General features: G+C 41.7%; 1 protein-coding gene across 5 annotated transcripts in view; it reads right to left on the bottom strand.

Annotated features, from left to right (window-relative positions):
- LOC126194653 (mesocentin-like) overlaps positions 1-17,618 on the bottom strand; it is a 631,517-nt gene that overhangs the window by 267,513 nt on the left and 346,386 nt on the right. Inside the window, exon 1 of one of the 5 annotated variants that reach the window (XM_049932839.1) lies at positions 4,779-4,985. The exons of the other annotated variants lie outside the window; for them this stretch is intronic. The gene's annotated coding sequence lies outside the window, so the exon portion shown is untranslated. Of the gene's footprint in view, positions 1-4,778; positions 4,986-17,618 lie in introns of those variants that run through there. 5 annotated transcript variants of the gene reach the window in all.

Raw genomic sequence — 17,618 nt, 5'->3', positions numbered from 1 at the left:
AGGCCTCCTTTCAAGTATTCGTCCACTGCATGTCGCCTCACAATACTGCCAGTGGATTTCGTCGAAAGATTACTATCACCTGCTGTTTCAGATTCGTACCGCGGAGATCAAGCGACTCTGGTAGAAAGACCATAATCGAGCCCTCTGCCGTAAAATTACTTGCTTCTTTGAGCAGTGAAGGAAACAAAAGAAAAATTCGGAGTAGGTATTAAAATCCATGGAGAAGAAATAAAAACTTTGAGGTTCGCCGATGACATTGTTATTCCGTCAGAGACAGCAAAGGACTTGGAAGAGCAGTTGAACGGAATGGACAGTGTCTTGAAAGGAGGATAAAAGATGAACATCAACAAAAGCAAAACGAGGATAATGGAATGTAGTCGAATGAAGTCGGGTGATGCTGAGGGTATTAGATTAGGAAATGAGACACTTAAAGTAGTACAGGAGTTTTGCTACTTGGGGAGCAAAATAACTGATGATGGTCGAAGTAGAGGGGATATAAAATGTAAACCGGCAATGGCAAGGAAAGCGTTTCTGAAGAAGAAAAATTTGTTAACATCGAGTATAGATTTAAGTAAGTGTCAAGAAGTCGTTTCTGAAAGTATTTGTATGGAGTGTAGCCATGTATGGAAGTGAAACATGGACGATAAATAGTTTGGACAAGAAGAGAATAGAAGCTTTCGAAATGTGGTGCTACAGAAGAATTCTGAAGATTAGATGGGTAGATCACATAACTAATGAGGAGGTGTTGAATAGGATTGGGGAGAAGAGAAGTTTGTGGCACAACTTGACTAGAAGAAGTGCTCGGTTGGTAGGACATGCTCTGAGGCATCAAGGGATCACCAAGTTAGTATTGGAGGGCAGCGTAGAGCGTAAAAATCGTAGAGGGATACCAAGAGATGAATACACCAGACAGATTCAGAAGGATGTAGGTTGCAGTAGGTGCTGCGAGATGAAGATGCTTGCACAGGATAGAGTAGCATGGAGAGCTGCATCAAACCAGGCTCAGAACTCAAGACAACAACAACAACTTTGAGCTTTCTAGACAGGTTTAATAAAATTTATACAATCTTGTCTGCAGGTTTAATGAAATTGAAGCTTTATTGAAAAATCGTAGTTAAGCGGATTATATTGATGAAAACCATCGCACACGACAAATTAAATGTTTCACTGTAGCAAATTACAAATTGTATAGTATGCCTTTTATAAACGAAGGTATAAAAAAGTAGAATTTGTCCCCTTCTCATGCATTATTAGTAGTCTTCAGTCGACAAACAGCATAATTTTACTTCGTTACCTGCTCGCCGATCATTGAGATCCTACAATATTACCGTAGCGAAAAGTAGCACAGGCAACTCCATTGTTGAACGTGAGCGAGCTGTGCATTGTGCCATATAAACCATGTTTGGGATGGACGTCCGTTCGATAGTAGCTATTTACTTATTGGGCTACTTGGACGATATGTCAGTGTAACAACAGCGTTCGTTTAATGTGACGGGGCGAGGGAAGTCTATCCAGATTTAGGTTTCCCGGAGTCGCTTAAAGAAAATGATGGGACGGTTCATTCTAAAGGGCGCAGCCGCTTTCCTTTTCCATCCTCCCGTTATCCGGGCTTGTGCTCCGTCTCTAATGACCTGGTCGTCGACGGGGCGTTTAAACACTATCTCCTTCTCTCCCACGAGGGAAGGCTTCTTCTTGCAGACAAAAGCTACGAACACGATGGGTTGGAGAAATCACGCACCCCTCCCCCATTAGTCCTTAAACTGTCTCTCTTTCTCGTCTTCTTTTTCGGTTGATTTTTGCGTTCCTTCTGGGCCTGCGCCCTGTGCGTTGGCCTATCTCACCACCCTCTCGGTACGACAGTGGCTGATAATAGCAACGAAGATCGTAGAATTAGGAGGCTGCTCATACAAACACGAAGTCCGCCAAGCCAGAAACAATGCATTACGTTCCACATAAAAATGGAAGCTCCCGCTAGGGCAGGGTCGGTCACGTGTGGTTTCTCCTGCAATCGTGCCTTCAGCGTGAATCATCAAACCACGCCCTACTTGTTGTCACCAGTCCTGAGGTACCCACCGAAGCACGCACAAACAAATCCTCTACCACAGTGCAACGAGTGGTCGCAGGCCACCCATCGGATAGTACCGTGTCCACCGAATATTACCACTTTTCTCACAGAGCCAACGCCCCTTTCAGTCCTTGCGCGAAGAACTCGCTCCGTCCTTCTCCAGCGGTTGTTCCAGAAACTGAGACGGAGCCGGTTCCTAACACTGCGATGAATAGCACTTGGGGAACTCCTATCTATGTCTGAGCTTAGAAGAGGAGGAGATTGCGGGTTACGGATTTACAAAACGGTAGCTTGTCATTGGGAGAAAAATCGTTACACATTTCGGCAGTTTTCTGAAAAAAAAAATAAAAAAAACGATACTAAAGATACCTTTTAGCACACATCCTTTTGATTATAATCAATTGGTAATTTCATCCATTGGGCGTACGGTAAAGTCGTGGACTAGGATTTGAGAATTTCGAGGGAAAATTGTTTTTCATATAAACTATACTACTTCTCACAGTGATCCCACATCAGTGACCACGAACAGTTTTATTCTTTTCATATAGAATACAACACTTAATTGTATTTTAAGAATAGCTGACATTATTGTATTGAAAACGTATAGCATCACACATCCATCTCGCCTTATTCTATAACATTAATCCCATTTAAGCTTAAACGCATTACGGTCGGTACGCTTTTCGTGGGAACTTGTCTACAGAAGAAAAGAGAGAGAGAGAGAGAGAGAGAGAGAGAGAGAGAGAGAGAAGAAGCAGCAGCACAGGGCTGACGACGAATGAAGCACACGCTTCAAATTAGTATTTATCTCAGAAAAAAAACAATGTTTAATATACTGCAATGCTCATTATTTCCCGAAAACAGTATTGTTTCCGCAAATATAAAGGAAAAGAAGAAACTCAAAACCGATATGCGGCTCCGCATACCTATATATGACGCCTTCACCTTCCACCCACAGAAATACTGCGATTTAAGGAATACAGGTAATGCCTACATCGAATAATTAAAAACATAAAGTCACAGAGCCGAGTGAAAATCCAAAATAACTTTCGTGAATTCAGCTGCTAATATTATACAAATCCATAATTTCCCAGTCTCCCGTTTCTCATTCTTGCTCACGCTACGAGAACCGCTGCAACACCGTCCGTAGTCCTGCGCTAAGAGCTAAACAGGTTTATTGTTTGCAAGAAAATTCGCACAAGTGCTGAAAAATATCGTTTACCTACGTAGGGAACATTATCACCATTACTTGACCAAATGTTGGAAATCCCGTGTAATGCGTGTAAAGAACAGGTATCCAATTACAACAGCATTCTTCTCTATTTACTCGAAACAATTAGTGCTCACGCCCTGTTATCAGTTGCCTGTAGTCGTTGTGGACTCTGCATCGCTTCAGCAGGCTACTTACTGTCACTGCAATATAAGATACTGAGTATTACAGTCTGCAGTGACAAATATACGCCAAATCTATAGGTCTGCAGGCGAATACCCAGTTTTCGTAATAGCCAAAATGAATTTGCGTGTTCACTGGGCGTGCAATTCCCCGGTGCTTCAGTTACGAGACGTATCTCCACGCCGATCAGAAAACTTTGGAAATACACCAATACAGACTGTAGCCACGTACGCACACAACCATTAACGTCATTACGACGCACTTACGAAAGCTCCATAACAAAACTATAAGTCTGACGGGCGTAAACCAGTGGTCATGTAACATACTGTATTTAACACAATAGGGATACTTGGAATATTAATGTTAAGATGCTCTGCCTCACCTGTCGAATCCGATAGTGGCATAATTATAGGAACCATACCTGCGTTCAACTCAGATAAATTGGTATTTGGTAAAATCTCGCTCATTTTAATAGAACTTCAGCTTCACCCTATTAGTCCTTACTCTTCTGCACACCTTATACTGTTAGTTTTTGCTCGTAATAGCTGAAGAAAACCGCTTCTCGTCATGTAGTGAAAGTGTCCCCACCCGATGAATGGCGTAATATCTTCCTTGAGAGTTCGAAGTGCTTTGAAGGTGCGAGGGATCAACCACCTCAGCATTTGCCGGGACAGACAGTGTGAAACCACGCCCAAAGCTGGCCAGCGTCCAAGACGAGGACTACCTACCATCTCCGTACACTCCCAGGTAGCGCCATTCTGCGAGCCACCACCAAAAGCAACTGCGAGTCATCGCAGGTATCACTAACTTTGTAATACCGCCTACAAACATATTCACACCTCATCGATAACAGTGCAGCGCTTGCGATGGAGCGGAATAATTTGCTCGCGTTGTTCAACGGTTCAGTCAGCAACAGTATTCCTTCAATGAAGGCACAAGGGATCAACAAAACGACGCTTCGTCTGACAAAAAGGTGGTACAGAAACCGTTTAGAAATTCGAAATTGCTGTGGCGAAATAATGGGACATTGATTCAGTATGATGGATGCGCGAAGAATGAGATGTTTGTGGCATACAAGAAGTACTTTTAATACTAATGCGACAACTATGCAAGACAGGCATACGGGCGAGTAGAAGCAAGGACGAGACATGTTTTCACTCGATGATGAACTAAATACCCTACTACCACACTGCGATAATTTCATGCAATAACCTTTATCTCTGTCGTAACAGATTATGTACCAGCGATAGCTTGCGGCGCGACATTATCTTTTACAATGCTGGTGGCCGACTACGGACTAACAACATGACGCTGTCTCACCTGAAATAACAGCACTGCCTAAATCAGGAACAAGGACGCAATCCACCAATATTTTCCAGTCGTAGGACACTTCTAGGTACGGGCAGCTGCGCTACTTCATACTAGTAACAATCACAGTGAAGTCTTAATTGCCTCCAAACGCACAGCACACGAACAAACTTGCGCACAATCGTTTCACTCCGCCGGCGGTTACTCGCTGACTGGCGAGGGAGCCGCCAAGCTCTTTCGTCCCCCCCTCCTAGCAGTGGAAGGAGGCGCGTGTGACACGGATGACGTGTCGCGGCGTGGAGGGGGAAAGACGCGCAGGAGTGGCGAGGTGGAGGGGGGCCGCGCTGGATTGCACGCACCGTACGCACCGCGACGGGACGCCGGAAACGCGCGCCGCTGTGCAGAGTAACAACGTGAAGGCGAGAGAGAGGTGTTGCAACAGCGCCTGCCGCTCTGGGATCGGCGGCACGACAAAGGACTTAATAAAAACCTCTCGCCCTTCCCTCTCTCTGTAACGACAGTGCCGATTCAAAACTACGTTTGCATTCTGCAAGGCACTGTGCTTTACCTACCACCATACGACTACCAAGTTCACCTTATTCTCCTCACAAATGAACCAATTAGAAGGTAGAACTGCATTTTCTAAGGCCTATAAATTATTACGGTGTTCCACAAGGTGCAGTTTTAGGTCCAGTATTGTTTTTCACATAAATGACCTTAAATTAGACACTCAAAAAGAACTAACAATAATTTACCGTTAAGTGAGCAAAGGAACATCACAACAGAACGGAAATGCAAATTGTGTTGAAATATCAGGAACAAGTCACACGTGTTGAATTAACTTCATTTTGTTATACCATGATCAGCTTCGAATATTCTCTCCGTATTTTATGATGTTTATGTTTCGAGTGACTAGCGCACAATTGCAGTAAAGTACACTCGATTAACCTATTAAAAGGGAAAGCTGTGAAGTAAGATCTTAAAATAACTGGTTTTCTCTTTGAATAACGATCGAGAAGGGAGCTAAATTTACCTAGTAAGCTGTTCGACTTTTGTGTAAGCGTAGGTGTAGCGTCACTTTGGTTCAAAACCGTACTGGATATACTGCATTGGAGTGACGCACTTCATGGTTAAAAGTGTCATTTGTACTGGAAACAGCAAGGTTAACACAATTTACGATCGTTATTCACTGTAAGATTCAACCTATCTACATAAGATTTTACCTTGCAACTATTCACACTGACACACTGAGTACTTCAACCCCAGTGTGTATCATCAAAATGAAACATTTCTATTGAATTTAAATCATCACTACATGTGTAGAAAATACTCGTAACCGGACGTGGCGCAACGAGATAGAGTTCATGCAATACCTGAGGCAAACCACTGTTCTTTAAATAAGTCTTTACAAGCTGAATCGTTACATGATACGACTAAAACAATCAGTTGTAACAGACAAAGAGCGTGACAACAAATCGTAAAATTATGTTTGAACTTCATGTCATTGCAAGTTTAGGAAATATTCAGACCAATATGATACCGTATTTTGCTTCATATCATTCAATAATGGCCTATGGGAATACATTCCCAAGTAACATAACTTAAAGTTAACAAGCGCACAGCAAAATGAATGTACACAAGTCTCTCATGAAAATTGTGCTGCATAAAACCAACTTAGTTCTGGAGAAATGATGAAATCTGTAATTGTCCTGCTTGAACACATTCCGAAGGCGAGATTGGCACATATTTTCTCTGGTTCATCGATAGCTTCATAGCCTTAGTGCTAAATATTTATACTTAAATGTAGCATTCGAACATCAACGAATTTGCAGGATATCGTAATTCAACCTCTCATTTTAAATTAACCGTCGCATCAATCATCAAAGAAAACTTACCAATTTCTAGTTTCAAAAATAAACCAACCTGCTTATCGCTTTAAATAATGACATCTCTTCCTTTACTTCTCGTTGTGCCAAAACACTCCATAATCTTAAATGTCAATATCGTTGCCCAAAGGGTTAGAAATGTTGTAGTTTCTTCTCGTTTGTTTTTTATTTTATTTTCTATTTCACTCTCCGTAATTTTTTCTAGTACTGGATTGCTAATACTTGGTTTATGCAGCATGAATGAAGATAATACACACGGAAAGCTCCAGGTGATACTGTTAGATACTTGTCTCAAATAGTCTTTGTTATAATCAATATGACTGGGGAGAAAAATTATAGAGAAATTTTGGAACACGAAGCAACATGCAGGACGGATAAAAGAAATCAGGGAGGATACGAAAGTGCTAGAGTTACCCCTGTACGATTCACAAAACAAAACAGAGAATTTAAAGAAACTGAGAAATTAGAGGCAAGATTTAAACAAAAAACAGACACACGACATGCAATACGAAGTGTATGTACATATGAAAAAAAGCTCAGATTGAATGAAAAAGCATTGGGCAGTTGGGAAAGTAAACTTATTGAAGATGACAAAATGACTGATTGAAGTGGGCATATGAGTTTGCAAAGACTCAATCAGAGATTCAAAAACGGCATTAGGGTGGCAAAAACCTTTCCAGGTGCAAATGCTGATAAAGATCATAGTTTACTCGCAGCAGACATTTGGACAAGGTTAAAGTCTAGTATGAAAAGGCAACAGATAAAGAAATTGGATGTCGAGAAATGGAAGAAAGATAAATTTTGAAAGAGCACAGTCACATATGCCGAAAATAAATAGGAACACGTTAGGAGAAGTTCAGAAGTCACTTAAAAGTAGAATACCACTAAGAAATACATTGCTGGAAATATTAGAGATAAAAATTCGAGAGGTGAAAAGAACAAGAATAGACGTCTTCGGCCTGAAATCTCATTTGCCTTCAGTGGTGAGTACCGCTTAGATTTGGGCCACGATGAACAGCGAATATGTGTCCAGAGACGCCCCGGGCAGCGGTGGGATACCTGTCCAACTGTCGGCCAACACGCAGTCCGACAAACTAGGAGTGATGGTCTGGAGTGCCATTTAATTTCATAGCAGGACCTCTTTGGTTGTCATCTGTGGCAACCTTACACCTCGGCAGTACGTCGACGATATTCTGCGCCCCGTTTTGTTGCCCTTTATGGCAAGCCATCCTGGGCTTTCATCTCAGCAAGTAATGGCAGTGCGCAAACGGCGAGAGTTTCTACTGCTTGTCTTCACGATCTCCAAACCCTACCTCGGCAGCAAGGTCACCGGATCTCCCCCAAATTGAGAACACTTGGGGCGTTATGGGCAGGAGCCTCCAACCAGCTTGGGATTTTGACGATTTAACACGCCATTTGGTCATCATTTGGCACGATACCCCTCAGGAGGACATCCAACAATTCTGTCAATCAATGCCAAGCCGAATAACTGCTTGCATAAGGGCCGGAGGGTAAGCAAGCATAACTGACTTGCCCCATTTTGTGAATCTCTTTCCCTTCAATATATCATTCTGTTTTTCTGAAATTATAATGATACGTTTGTCTGTACATGTACATCACATCCACCTATTTCCTTCGTGGTGCGTCGTTTTATTTTTGTCTTAAGAGTGTATTACATTTAATAGCATAAAAATAAGTATTTCTACACTGTCTGCTGTATAGATGTTTAGTTTTATATAACGAAGGCCCTTAAGGTCCTGATAAACAAAATTAAATAATTAGCACGCCGAAATAATATCTTATTACTTGATTATTGGTGAGTGTCTTGGGCACGTCAAATGTTTAAGTATTTAGGGCTAATACTAACAAGCGATATGGACCCACCCAGACAGCCGATCGGATCGAATCCGCCCCGCGGATTAACGACCTGAGCTCGTGAGCTTGCCAGACTGTATGTGGTTTTTACGCAGTTTCCCACATCCAATCTGGCGCCAATATAAAATGACTTTTATCTTAATAATATGAATATTTATATGCGTGTTTGGAGAGAGAGATTGATTTTGATTGAGATTTTACTTTAAGTCGTAACTGGTACCTGAATTTTGGTTGCTGCCTCCTTAAATGATCAGCTTCTGCACCAGTTGGTGACGTATTATAACTTGGAGGAAGTTATTGTTCTTTAAGATTTAAAGTACGACTCTGTTGGTTACTTGGCCATATTGCGGATAGCTTTAGAGCCCAAGTTTTTGTAGCTTATCATACCTAAGTGACCAGATCAAACAGCAATCTCCTTTTCGTGAGAAAAAGAGATTGTTTGGCACACACACTTCCTTCAAACTAGACGTCCTGCTACATCAAAATTGGTCAGTGGAGTTCAGCACCATACTATTCTACAAAAACATAATCCAATTACCGTAATTAAGAAATTATGAGAGGTTGTTACGTATTGAATGAAGACTATAGAAAATGCATTTCTCTTCCTGTACTTTAGTGAACTTTGTACACTACAATTCCGTCGATTGATAGACGGCAACGACAATGAAGTTCACTCCATTTTCCAAAAACAAGCTATTTCTATTCTTCAGTTCCAGAAAGTTTGTATACATAAATGTTTGGCAACTCTTACACATTCTTTACTCGGTTTTATCACTAAAATATCAATTTTCATTAAATGTAACAATACGTTCTGCGCGACGGCCTAGCAGCACGTCATCTTTCCACAAGATACTTCCTCTTTTTTTTAATAAATCCATTGTCTTTTTTTTAGAGTCCATACTCGAAGATTCACAACTACTATCGTTGCGGGGATTTCGCGCTAAAGAGTTTCTTGCTGTCCAGCTGCGCTTCACTTCCCTTCAAGTACTTTTTGAGTCACATTTACATTTACGGTATTTACATACATTACTGAGCTTCTCAGAATAAAATCAGGCACAAATTAGTTTAAAAAAAGGGCAGTGAGGCTCACATAACATTACAACATACATCGATTTTCTTCGTGGTGCGTCGTTTTATTTTTGTCTTAGACTGTATTATATTTAATAGCATAAAAAATAAAAATAAGTATTTCCACACTGTCTGCTGTATAGGTGTTTAGACCTCAAGGTCCTGATCTGTGCAGGGCAAACAAACAAATATATTTAAAAAAATTAAATAAGTAGCACGCCAAAATAATATCTTATGACCTGATTATTGGCGAGTATCTTGAGCACGTCAAATGTGCAAGTATTTAGAGCTAATACTAACAAGCGATACGGACCCATGGCCGGCCGGAGTGGCCGAGCGGTTAAAGGCGCTACAGTCTGGAACCGCACGACCACTACGGTCGCAGGTTCGAATCCTGCCTCGGGCATGGATGTGTGTGATGTCCTTAGGTTAGTTAGGTTTAAGTAGTTCTAAGTTCTAGGGGACTTATGACCACAGCAGTTGAGTCCCATAGTGCTCAGAGCCATTTGAACCATTTTTGATACGGACCCACTCAGATAGCCGACAGGATCGAATCCGCCCCGCGGATTGACGACCTGTGCTCGTGAGCTTGCCAGACTGTATGTAGTTTTTACGCGGTTTCCCACACCCAATTACGTAAATATTGGGCTGGCACCCAAATCCCGAATCAGATACACACTAAGCAAACATTTAGAAAGCGCTCTCACATTTGAACATGAGACTTACTCTAGGCGTGGAAAGATGGGATACACAAATTCTGTGCTATAGACGACTGACGGCATTAGGAAGGGCATCCGCCCACCAACTGTCACTTGCACTGTACTATTCCTTCGCTTACTCTACCGTAGCCTTGGTATTATATGGCATACATGGTATCTCCAGGGGAATAGATGATAATTATCAAGTTTACTGAACAAGTGGTAGTGTACGTCTCGCAAAATGACCACGACGAAGAATCAAAGAAATGACAGCTGATACGGCGAATAATGGACAATAGTTCTTGCCGCAGTATTCGAGAAAGAAACAGAGTATTAGTATTAGTAGTAGTAGTAGTAGTAGTAGTAGTAGTAGCTTTATTTATCCGTAGATCTCTAGATCTCTTTTTACCAGGATATAGGACATGTCAAAGTATTTACTAATTTAGATCAATTTAAAATAAGCTAATTCGTATACACATATATTTACAGACTTCTAGTTAGAGACAATCATTAGATTTACTCCTGGTATACAATACTTTTTTTACAAATAACTTATTAAATAATGTAATGCTACATTGATCACTCATATCTCACTATCAGTCACTGCACACACTATACACACATTGTTTCATAACCACTCACTACACACACACACACACACACACATAGGTGACCTCTGGGCCATTTTCAGTACCGCAACTTCCCATTTGCTATCCTGAAAAACTGAGTCAGCTTCCCTCCATGAGTGAGATGTTAGCTCAGAAAGAGAAAGAGGTGTTAGTACTGTGCTATGCATAGCTTGGGGTTAAGTACAGGGTGTTTCAAAAATGACCGGTATATTTGAAACGGCAATAAAAACTAAACGAGCAGCGATAGAAATACACCGTTTGTTGCAATATGCTTGGGACAACAGTACATTTTCAGGCGGACAAACTTTCGAAATTACAGTAGTTACAATTTTCAACAACAGATGGCGCTGCAAGTGATGCGAAAGATATAGAAGACAACGCAGTCTGTGGGTACGCCATTCTGTACGTCGTCTTTCTGCTGTAAGCGTGTGCTGTTCACAACGTGCAAGTGTGCTGTAGACAACATGGTGTATTCCTTAGAACAGAGGATTTTTCTGGTGTTGGAATTCCACCGCCTAGAACACAGTGTTGTTGCAACAAGACGAAGTTTTCAACGGAGGTTTAATATAACCAAAGGACCGAAAAGCGATACAATAAAGGATCTGTTTGAAAAATTTCAACGGACTGGGAACGTGACGGATGAACGTGCTGGAAAGGTAGGGCGACTGCGTACGGCAACCACAGAGGGCAACGCGCAGCTAGTGCAGCAGGTGATCCAACAGCGGCCTCGGGTTTCCGTTCGCCGTGTTGCAGCTGCGGTCCAAATGACGCCAACGTCCACGTATCGTCTCATGCGCCAGAGTTTACACCTCTATCCATACAAAATTCAAACGCGGCAACCCCTCAGCGCCGCTACCATTGCTGCACGAGAGACATTCGCTAACGATATAGTGCACAGGATTGATGACGGCGATATGCATGTGGGCAGCATTTGTTTTACTGACGAAGCTTATTTTTACCTGGACGGCTTCGTCAATAAACAGAACTGGCGCATATGGGGAACCGAAAAGCCCCATGTTGCAGTCCCATCGTCCCTGCATCCTCAAAAAGTACTGGTCTGGGCCGCCATTTCGTCCAAAGGAATCATTGGCCCATTTTTCAGATCCGAAACGATTACTGCATCACGCTATCTGGACATTCTTCGTGAATTTGTGGCGGTACAAACTGCCTTAGACGACACTGCGAACACCTCGTGGTTTATGCAAGATGGTGCCCGGCCACATCGCACGGCCGACGTCTTTAATTTCCTGAATGAATATTTCGATGATCGTGTGATTGCTTTGGGCTATCCGAAACATACAGGAGGCGGCGTGGATTGGCCTCCCTATTCGCCAGACATGAACCCCTGTGACTTCTTTCTGTGGGGACACTTGAAAGACCAGGTGTACCGCCAGAATCCAGAAACAATTGAACAGCTGAAGCAGTACATCTCATCTGCATGTGAAGCCATTCCGCCAGACACGTTGTCAAAGGCTTCGGGTAATTTCATTCAGAGACTACGCCATATTATTGCTACGCATGGTGGATATGTGGAAAATATCGTACTATAGAGTTTCCCAGACCGCAGCGCCATCTGTTGTTGAAAATTGTAACTACTGTAATTTCGAAAGTTTGTCTGCCTGAAAATGTACTGTTGTCCCAAGCATATTGCAACAAACGGTGTATTTCTATCGCTGCTCGTTTAGTTTTTATTGCCGTTTCAAATATACCGGTCATTTTTGAAACACCCTGTATTTCTAGAAAGGAAAAAAAAGAAGGGAAAAAAAACAAAGTGAAAATGTTATGTGGAATGTTGCGTATTTTATAATCATTATTATTATTATTATTATTATTATTATTATTATTTATTTGTATAATATTTTTTATCAGACCCGTACTTTGTTTTAGCTAAGTAATCGTTCAATGTACAAAATGTATTGCACAACAGGTACTTTTTAGCTGCCTTTTTAAGTAAGTGTATTTTGGCAATTTCTTTAATCTCTTTTGGTAATTTACTGTAGAGTTTTATTCCTCGGTAGAAAATGCTATTTTGAGTTTTATGTTCATTTTTTCTTGGTAAATGTAAGTTGAGTCTCTCTCTTGTTGCATGGTCATGGACAGAGCTGTTAGTGCAGTAATTACCAAAGTTATTTTTGATGTGAACAACTGACTGGTAAATGTATTCACATGCAGCAGTTAAAATCCCCAGTGTTCTGAACAGATCTTTACAATGAGCTCGACTCGTTATAATTCTTATGGCTCTTTTCTGGAGTTTGAAAATTATGTTCATATTTTGTGCATTTGTTCCCCCAAAAAGAATTCCATGGCTAAGAATTGAGTGTACATATGAATAATATGTAACTAAAAGACATTGCATGTTACACACCGATGATAGGATTCTAAGGGCGTAAGGAAGGAAGGAAATTACAGTCGACCGTCCGCCACACACGATAAGGTGACTTGCGAAGTACAACTGCAGAATCATTTGAAAAGGACGGTGAAGCGTGTAATCTGAGTAGGTCCTCTAACAAACATAAATTTTTTACCGACCCCCCTATCGCGCCGAGTGTGCATTAAAGGGCTCATCTGTGGGTGGTCGCGTGAACGCCAGCATAAAGTGTGGGCCCCGTTCTTCCTCGGCGCTAATTGTCGTGCCCTCCTTCTGTGTCGCATTCCTGCCCTCCTCCCTGATATGGCGACCTAATGGCAGCCGCGTGGTGTCAACTCGTAACCTCTCCAGGGAGTTCGGTATGCTCATAAAATAGCACCATATTTACCAATTATATACAACCACTCGCTCACAGAAAGATCCGTACCTGAAGACTGGAAAATTGCTCAAGTCACACCAGTACCCAAAAAGGGAAGTAGGAGTAATCCGCTGAATTACAGGCCTATGTCACTAACGTCGATTTGCAGTAGGGTTTTGGAACATAAACTGTATTCGAACGTTATGAAGTACCTCGAAGAAAACGATTTATTGACACAGTCAGCTTCTAACCAAACTGTGTGCCTCCGGAGTACCGCCTCAGTTGTGCGACTGGATTCCTGATTTCCTGTCAGAAAGGTCACAGTTCGTAGTAATAGACGGAAAGTCATAGAGTAAAACAGACGTAATATCCGGCGTTCCCCAAGGAAGTGTTATAGGCTCTCTATTGTTCCTGATCTACAGGGTTTTACAAAAAGGTACGGCCAAACTTTCAGGAAACATGCCTCACACACAAAGAAAGAAAATATGTTATGTGGTCATGTGTCCGGAAACGCTTACTTTCCATGTTAGAGCTCATTTTATTACTTCTCTTCAAATCACATTAATCATGGAATGGAAACACACAGCAACAGAACGTACCAGCGTGACTTCAAACACTTTGTTACAGGAAATGTTCAAAATGTCCTCCGTTAGCGAGGATACATGCATCCACCCTCCGTCGCATGGAATCCCTGATGCGCTGATGCAGCCCTGGAGAATGGCGTATTGTATCACAGCCGTCCACAATACGAGCACGAAGAGTCTCTACATTTGGTACCGGGGTTGCGTAGACAAGAGCATTCAAATGCACCCATAAATGAAAGTCAAGAGGGTTGAGGTCAGGAGAGCGTGGAGGCCATGGAATTGGTCCGCCTCTACCAATCCATCGGTCACCGAATCTGTTGTTGAGAAGCGTACGAACACTTCGACTGAAATGTGCAGGAGCTCCATCGTGCACGAACCACATGTTGTGTCGTACTTGTAAAGGCACATGTTCTAGCAGCACCGGTAGAGTATCCCGTATGAAATCATGATAACGTGCTCCATTGAGCGTAGGTGGACGAAACTAAAATGAGTTCTAACATGGAAATTAAGCGTTTCCGGACACATGTCCACATAACATCTTTTCTTTATTTGTGTGTGAGGAATGTTTCCTGAAAGTTTGGCCGTACCTTTTTGTAACACCCTGTATATTAACGACACAGGAGACAATCTGAGTAGCCTTCTTAGATTGTTTGCAGATGATGCTGTCTTTTACCGTCTCGTAAAGTCACCACATGATCAAAACGACTTGTAAAATGATTAAGATAAGATATCTGTATGGTGCGAAAAGTGGCAATTGACCCTGAATAAGGAAAAGTGTGACGTATTCACATGAGTACAAAAAGAAATCAGCTAAATTTCTATTACGCGATAAGTCACACAAATCTGAAGGCTGTAAATTCAACTAAATATTTAGAGATTACAATTACAAATAACCTAAATTGGAACGATCACATAGATAATATTGTGGGTAGAGCAAACGAAAGACTGCGATTCATTGGCAGAACACTTAGAAGGTGCAACAGGTCTACTAAAGAGATGGCTTACACTACGCTTGTCCGCCCTATTCTAGAGTATTACTGTGTAGTGTGGGATCTGCATCAGGTGGGACTGACGGATGACATCGAAAAAGTACAAAGAAGGGCAGCTCGTTTTGTATTATCGCGAAATAGGGGAGATAGTGTCACAGACATGATACGTGAATTGGAATGGCAATCATTAAAACAAAGGTATTTTTCGTTGCGACGGGATCTTCTCATGAAATTTCAATCACCAGTTTTCTCCTCCGATAGCAAAAACATTCTGTTGGCACCCACCTACACAGCGAGAAATGATCATCACGATAAAATAAGAGAAATCAGGGCTCGCACAGAAAAATTTAAGTGCTCATTTTTCCCGCGTCCGTTCGACAGTGGAACGGTAGAGAGACAGCTTGAAGTGGTTCACTGAACCCTCTGCCAGGCACTTTATTGTGAATAGCAGAGTAATCACGTAGATGTAGATGTCACTACAGGTACTCTAGGCACCCTACTTGCCCGCTGATGTCAACAAAAGATTTCTTCTAATACCTGGATATCATCAGGTAAACTTTATAAATATTCAAGGTTGTAGAACCATGTATGTCTACTGAAAGATAGATAACGCCTGTAAGAAAAACTATGACACATTTATGTGAAAGACACGCACATACACGAAGCAGAGAAGAGAAGGCTGAAAGGAGGATGGAATACATAGACGGTCTACATAAAACAAACTTCAATACCGAAGACAGTATTATGGAAAAAGAAGAATGAGTTAATGAAGATGAGATAAGATACTGCGAGAATAATTTGACATGTTGTTTTTCTTGTTTTTAGGATTACTTTTTTCCGCAATCTCAGTTACGCAAACAATATAGACTGCGCCAGTACTAGAAAATTTTTCCCACAAGCGACTTTTCATTTGGCGCCATCCCCCCCGCCACCCTTTTTCTTCGTACACATTCGACCATATAAGTTATCGCTACTAATTCTGATATACGCTGTATGCAGATCTTGCACTTGGCGCCAGTCTCATCTTGGCGGCCTAAGCGCCCGCTACTAATAGTGATACATCCTGAACAGAAATCTTCCAGTTGTGGAGCCTCTGGCGCCACAAGTGGCATCTGATGTCGCTTGTGCCTTAAATCGGTCCTGAATATGGATTATATCTGTGACGCCAATAATAGTCTTACCTAAGCCACACTCGTTTCGCTTCATTTCAAAGTTTCTACGGTCGTCACTATTACAACGTAGTTTTTTTTTAATAAATCTGTTAATCAAGATCGTAAACATTTCTTATGCCTTGCATTACTATCATAAAACAACATTACATTACAATACTGCCCATGACTTTTTGCTTCATACTCCATTTCTAATGTTATTCTATACATATGTGCTCTGTTTCTAGAAGATTGCACTTCGCTGGCATTGAATATATTTTCGTTTTCCTGTTGTGTACATGCACTTATATCTCGTGTACTTCGTTTTGATGTTGTGAGATGCAATCGTCCTTTCTTTTCTTTGGCTCTGGAAGTGCTCGTTATTCCCCTGTCTGAACTGACAGAACTCTGAAAGACCGAACTCCAAACAAGTCGCTTGGAGTAGATAACATTTCCTCCGTATTATCGAACTCCTTGGGACTGCCAGCCATAACGAAACTATTCCGTATTGTATGGAAGGTACATTAGACACGCTAAATATCGTCAGACATAAAGAAGAATGAAATAATTCCCTTTCTAAACATGGCAGGTGCTGACAAGTGTGAACATTCCCGAACCATCACTTTAATAACTCATGGTTGCAAAATATTGACAAGAATTATTAACAGGTGAATGGAATAACTGATAGAAGCCGACCTCCAGGTTGAAATGGCTCTATGCATTATGGGACTTAACATATGAGGTCATCAGTCCCCTAGACGTACAAATACTTAAACCTAACTAACCTAAGGACATCACACACATCCATGCCCGAGGCAGGATTCGAACCTGCGACCGTAGCAGCAGCGCGGTTCCAGACTGAAGCGCTTAGAACCGATCGGCCGCAGCGGCCGGCCGACCTCCAAGAAGATCAGTAATACTGACCTTACCATTTTTCTTAAAAGATAGGTTAATGAATGGCAATCATACGTTTCTAGCATTTGTGGATTTAGAGACAGCTTTTGACAATGTTGACTGGCGTGCTCTCTTCGAAATTCTGAAGGTAGCAGGGGTAAAACACAGGGAGCGACAATACTAATGCTCGAGGGACATAAAAGGAAGCAGTGGTTGAGAAGGGAGTGACACAGGGTTGTAGCCTATTCCCGATGTTATTCAATATGTATACTGAGCAAGCAGTAAAGGAAACCACGAAAATTTGGAAATAGAAACGAGTTCCAGGGAAAAGAAAGTAAAAGTTTGCCGAAGACAT

The sequence above is a fragment of the Schistocerca nitens genome, chromosome 7 (assembly GCF_023898315.1).
Source record: "Schistocerca nitens isolate TAMUIC-IGC-003100 chromosome 7, iqSchNite1.1, whole genome shotgun sequence".
NCBI lineage: Eukaryota > Metazoa > Arthropoda > Insecta > Orthoptera > Acrididae > Schistocerca > Schistocerca nitens.
Note: the sequence above shows the minus strand (reverse complement) of the source record. Positions and strands in the feature narration are given on the sequence as shown.